We start from the raw sequence: 6,248 nt of genomic DNA, 5'->3' as shown, positions 1-6,248 counted from the left end.
GGCTGCTTGCAAGGTTCTTTGCCCATCACTCCCATCAGCTGATCTGGGACCACATCAGCCTCTGGCCTGACTGTTTGACCAGGATTCCCTCCAAGACCAATGCAGATACCTGAGCCCCCATCACCAGAGAGGCTGGGGGATGCCCGAAAAAGGTGCTGCACGTGATGTTGGAAACATAGGCTCTAACGGTGAAAGTGAGGGGCGCACACCTGAGAAAAACTCCATTCAGGGCATGGGGAGAAGGGGAGAAATATCTACTGTCTCAATTATGCCCAGCCATGCTTGTCCCATGGCAAAGTTGCCTGGGTTCATGGCATCACAGTGTCCTTCTGACATACCACCAATACCTCCAAGAGCCCAGATTCCTTTCCTTGCCTCTGCCTAACCTGGGCACACATGCAGTGCTTGGTGCCTGGATTAAGTCTGTGCCCTGTGGTGAGATCTGCCCCAGAGGACCCAGCGTCCATTCATACAATGGACTAAGCTGGGCTGCCCCTGCCCAGCAGACAGGCTTTCACAGCCTTGAACTTCAGCTGGGTTAGTCCCTTTTCCCCTCGCGGCCTCCTCGGCCCTGATGTAAATTAGTGGACATAAACAGGAAAGGATGTGGTCAAACCCCCCAGCCTTCGACCTGCTACTCACAGTCATTCACGGTGGGGCACATTTGATGGAGGGCACCTCCACTTCTGATGGCTCCTCAAATCCTCAAAACACCCCCATCTATAGGTGAGAAAACCGAGGCCCTGAAAGATCAAGTGGTCAGTCCAAGGAAAGTGCCAGACCAGGTATTCTGAGGCTACTTCTCTCCACTGCCCACTCTGACCTGAAACCCCGACACTGACGCTGCTTGCCCCAGACCCAGAAGTTGTGACGGGCCCCCGAGGAAGGTGGGAAACGAAGTCAGATCTGTCCTCGAGAGTCTGAAGGACCCCAGGGGCCTGTGTGTCCCTGCCTTCCTGCCGGGAAGGGCCTCAGAAGACCCGCCTCCAGTGGCTGAACAGAAGCCGGGCAGAGGGTGCGGGATCTGACTGACACAGCGGAAACTCTGGGCTCAGAACTGCCAAAGTGAGTCGCAACTGACGTTCCTCGCCTACAAGTTACAAAACCACAACGAGCTGTGGAGTGACAGCCGGCTTCCCGAGGGTCAGAGGAATGTTGTTGCCAGACAGGTTGATGAGGCATCTGCTAAGGCAGGCTTCAGAAACCAGGCCTGGGCTGTCGCCACACCAGGCGGCTCCCAGGAGGCCAGCCACCTGACCTCACCCCCAGCAAGGCCTAAGGTGGGAAGACTGCAGGGCTTTCCCCCAACCAAGTCTGTAGCCATGACAACCTACTTGAAACCATTAATAAAGATAATTATGGGGACTTCCCTGGTGGCTCAGGGGTTAAGAATCCGCCCGTCAGTGCAGGGGACACGGGTTCGATTCCTGGTCTGGGAAGATCCCACATGCCGCGGAGCAACTAAGCTCGTGCACCACAACTGCTGAAGCCCTAGAGCCCGTGTGCCGCAACCACTGAAGCCCTAGAGCCCATGCTCTGCAACAAGAGAAGCCACCACAATGAGAAGCCCGCGCACCGCAACGAAGAGTAGCCCCTGCTCGCCGCAACTAGAGAAAGCCTGCAGGCAGCAACGAAGACCCAGCGCAGCCAAAAAAAAAGAGAAAGATAACTATAGGCATGATAACAATAATAATAATGTCTAACCTTTCTACAGCACTTACTACATGCCAGGGACCACACTGGACACTTTTTCTGGATCTTCACGTGTATTAGTTTCCTGTGGCTGCTATAATAAATTACCACAAACTGGAAGGTTTAAACAAAAGAAGTTTATCCTCTCCCAGTTCTGGAAGCTAAAGGTCAGAATTCAAGGTGGCGGCAGAGCCACATTCCCTCTGAAGTCTCTAGGGAAGAATCCTTTGCCTCTTCCAGCTTTTGGTGGTTGCTGGCAATCCTTGGTGTTCCTTGGCTTGTAGATGGATTATTCCAATCTTTGTCTCCGTCTCCACATCGTGTTCTCCTCTCTGTGTGTCTGTTCAAATTTTCCTCTTCTTATAAGGACAAGAGTTGTATGGAATTAGGGCCCACTCTAATCCAGTATGACCTCATCTTAACTCGATTACCTCTGCAAAGACCCTATTTCCAAACAAGGTCACGTTCACAGGTCCCAAATAGACATGAGTCTGTAGGAGACACTATTCAACCTACTGTATCACAAGTAATCCTCCCAACAACCCTGGTGCCACTCTTATCTCCATCTTACAGATAACAAAACTGAGGTTCAGAGAGGTTAAGCAACTTGCCTGAAGTCACACAGCCGGGACCAGAACGCTGTCTGTCTGATTCTAGAACCCACACTATATTGTCCCAAGCATCATCCTCATTACCGCCTCCTCACAGGGCCCAGTAGTTCAATGTTCACAAAGCTTCTCCTGGCCACTGTCACATCTTGCCACCACAACCTCGAGGGGGCTGGTTTGCAGTTTACAAAGGAAACAGAGACTCCATTAATTAACCTGACCAAGGTCACACAGCTAAAGAGTGGCAGTCTTTCAAACATGGGTCCAGCACTCTCCAAGATGTAGGCTCCAAATGGGGATCTAACGGGAACATTCCAGGGCTTTGCCAAGTCAGTGGAGGCTATTTCCCCAGCGTGATCAATGGCTGCGCTGTGTTTACTGATAACACCCACTTCAGCTACACCTGCCAAGCTCATAAAAGGTATTGTAAATCTGTGGTTTAAATTCACCTCCTCAGGTTTCAGCCCCCTTGTCCAGAGCTATTCTCTGCCAGCAGCAAGGCCAGCTCTTTGAGTGGTTACATAGCAGAGAAAGAGCAGGTCAAGAATCCATGAGGCCCTCACAGCTCACATCTGAGCCTCAGGGCCTGGGCCGTGGCAAGAGATGAGATGGGCACCGTTCATCCCTCATCCCGTTGCTCCCGGCTGAGAAGGGGTGAGACACAGATACAGCCTCGTTAGCCAGGTGCCGGTCATGGCTCCAGGCACCATCCAGCTTTTTCCATTAATCCACACAGGTACCCATGAAGTCAGTGCTACTGGTAGCCCCGCTTTTCCAGAGGAGGAAGCTGAGGCTCAGAGGAAGGCCACACTCTGCTGGTGAGTGGCCACACCAGGACTCGGTCCCAGATCTGCTTGAGTCCAGAGCCCCAGTCTTGGTCTCTGCAGGAGGGACATCCAGGGAGGCCTGGAGCCTGCGAGTGGCCACTGTGATGGAAGCACCTTAGAGCTTGCAAGGGACAGAGTGGGGCTGGAAGGGATTTGAGAGAGGGAGGCCAGGCCTGAGGCCCAGGATGTCCAGTGAGTCAGTGTGTTCTGGAGCCAAGCAGGGCAAGGGAGGGATGCTAATGGGCACAGGCAGGACCCTGGAGGACCTCCCTCTGACCCACTGCAAGAGCCAGAGAGGTTTAACACGAAAAGGAGACCACGTCACCTTCTGACTCTAAAAGCACCAGTGGCTTCCCATGAAGCTTACAACAGAATCCAAACTCCTTACTGTGGCCGACAAGGCCCTGCAGTGCTGGCCTGATGACCTCCCTCAGCTCAGTTCTGCTCCAGCCACACAGGCTTCCTTCTTGTTCCCTAAACATGCCACGGGGCCTTTGCACTTGCTACTCTCTCTGCTTAGAATGCTGTTCCCCTCTAGAAAAATGGTACAGATGAACCGGTTTGCAGGGCAGAAATTGAGACACAGATGTAGAGAACAAACGTATGGACACCAAGGGGGGAAAGCGGCGGGGGGTGGTGGTGGTGTGTGATGAATTGGGAGATTGGGACTGACATGTATACACTGATGTGTATAAAATGGATGACTAATAAGAACCTGCTGTATAAAAAAATAAATTAAATTAATTAAAAAAAAAAAACAATGCTGTTCCCTGAACTCTGTGCATGCTGCCTCCTCGTCCTTAGACTCTCAGCTCAGCTGTCCCCTCCTCAGAGTGGCTTCCCCTGGCCACCAGTCCAGAGTCAGTAACCCCCAGTTATTCTCTACGCAATCCCCTTGTTTTCTTTTCTTCTTAGCACGTATTGCATGTTGCAATTGCTGTTTGTTTATTGTTTGCCCCTTAATCGTCTTTCTGCCATGAAGCCAAGGACTTTATCTTGTTCCCTGCTGGTCCCAGTACCTAACACAGTGCCTTAGCCATAGTAGATGCCCAGTGGATATTTGTTGAATGAGTAAATGAATAAATTCTCTAGAAATGTGGAATCATAGACGGATCAGCCAGAGAAAGACCCGGGAACAGACAGAGCCGACAGTTGTGATGGGATGAGAAGAGCAACCCAAGATCAAGGCCTGAGTGGAAGCTGCTGGGGAAATCCTGGGAGAAGAGAGAAGTGTGTGAGCCACAAGGGGCCAGCCTGACTGCAAACAAGGGCAGAAATGCATGGAAAGGAGGTAGTTTTCTCAAGAGCGGTGCAGACAGAACTCGTGGCCAACCATCTGGCATATGAGATGAGGGAGAGGCTAGTAAGAGCTTAAGGGTGATTTGTCAGGGTGACAAGCAAAAGGTAGGTCCCCAAGGCCCATTCATTTATTCATTCATTCATAGGTGTCGAATACCTACCATGTGCCGTGAGTGAGGAGGGCTGTTCTGGAGGGGGCAGAGGCAGAGAGGTAGGGACAGGGTCAGAGTAAAGGAGGTAGGGGCTACCTGGGGCTGCTGGGCCTTAAGCCAGGAGGACTTCCTGGAAGAGGGTGACCAGCCCCTGTGAGAGGATGCTCTACCTCAGGCTGCAGCTCTGGGCAGAGGCAGGAAGGGGAGCCAGGTGACTCTCTGCTGCTTCAGCTCCAGCCACAGCCACAGCAACCAGACCAGAGCGGGTTCATCAGTTCATATCCTGCTCCAACCCATAACAGGGACTCAGATCAGAAGTTCACCTTTAGCCTCAAAGGTGAACTTTCACCCCATAAGCCTCGGCACCCATTTGCTCACAATCTCAAGGTTCTGAAGGCTAATTGCCCCCTCCTTTCTTATAGGTCTGGGGAAAGTCCAAGGGTCAGCCATCTTATCTTGATAGGTGTATGGGGGACAGTTCCAGGTAGGGGATGGCTGGGGACCTTGACAACGATTTGCTGACCTCAGAGTTCCAGAAGTTAAAAGAAACAACACCAGCAAGTAAAATACCAAGAAAACTCCCCAGGCCATGATGGTCCAGCGGTTAGGAGCTTGGGCTCTGGGGTTAAAATCCAGGCCCACCTCTCTCTGGCTGAACCATCTCAGGCAAGCCCCTTAACCTCTCTGATCCTGTTTTCCTCGTCTGCAAAATGAGCATAATCATATCACTTATCCTTCAAAGGGTAGTTGAAGAAATGAACAAGATAATGTATGGGAAGAGCCTAGTACACGGTGGGCACTCAATACGTGGTAACACTTATTAGGGGGCCAGTTACACGGCAGGCACTGCTGGAGGGTCCTTCATTCTACAAAATACCTGGCCTGTCCTCTTCAAAAACGTCAACATCATGAAATACAAAGAAAAAACTCAGGCACTGTTGCAGGTGGAAGGGACCCAAATAGACGTGACAACTCAAGGCAACACCTGGGCTTGCGTTTCCTTTCACCATAAAGGGCATTATTGGGAAAGTTGATGAAATCCCAATATGGTCTGATGATTAGATAGTAGTGTTGTTTCAAAATTAAGTTGCTGATTGGGATCATTGTACAGAAGTTATAATTTCTTCTTTTTAGGAAATTTGCAGTGAAGTGTAAAGTAAAAAGTCATCACGTCTGCAACTTCAGGGAGAGAGAAAAAGATAAAGCAAATGTAAAATGTTTATACTTGGGGCATCTAGGTGGAGGGTATCTGGGAATTCTTTGTATTATTCTTGCAACTTTTCTGTAAAGTCTATAATTATGGAAGAAAAGAAATGGAAAGAAAAGAAAAGAAAAGGAAAGAAAGAAAGAAAGAAAGAAAGAAAGAAAGAAAGAAAGAAAGAAAGAAAGAAAGAAAGAAAGAAAGGAAGGAAGGAAGGAAGGAAGGAAGGAAGAAGGGAGGAAGGGAGGGAGGGAGGGAGGGAGGGAAGAGAGAGAGAGGAAGGAAGGAAGGAAGGAAGGAAGGAAGGAAGGTAAGGAAGGGAAGGAAGGGAAGGAAGGAAGGAAGGAAGGAAGGAAGGAAGGAAGGAAGGAAGGAAGGAAGGAAGGAAGGAAGGAAGGAAGGAAGGAAAGAAAGAAAGAAAGAAAGAAAGAAAGAAAGAAAGAAAGAAAGAAAGAAAGAAAGAAAGAAA

This window comes from Eubalaena glacialis, chromosome 18, assembly GCF_028564815.1.
Source record: "Eubalaena glacialis isolate mEubGla1 chromosome 18, mEubGla1.1.hap2.+ XY, whole genome shotgun sequence".
Classification (NCBI taxonomy): domain Eukaryota; kingdom Metazoa; phylum Chordata; class Mammalia; order Artiodactyla; family Balaenidae; genus Eubalaena; species Eubalaena glacialis.
The sequence above is the reverse complement of the archived record's forward strand: the minus strand, read 5'-3'. Positions refer to the sequence as shown.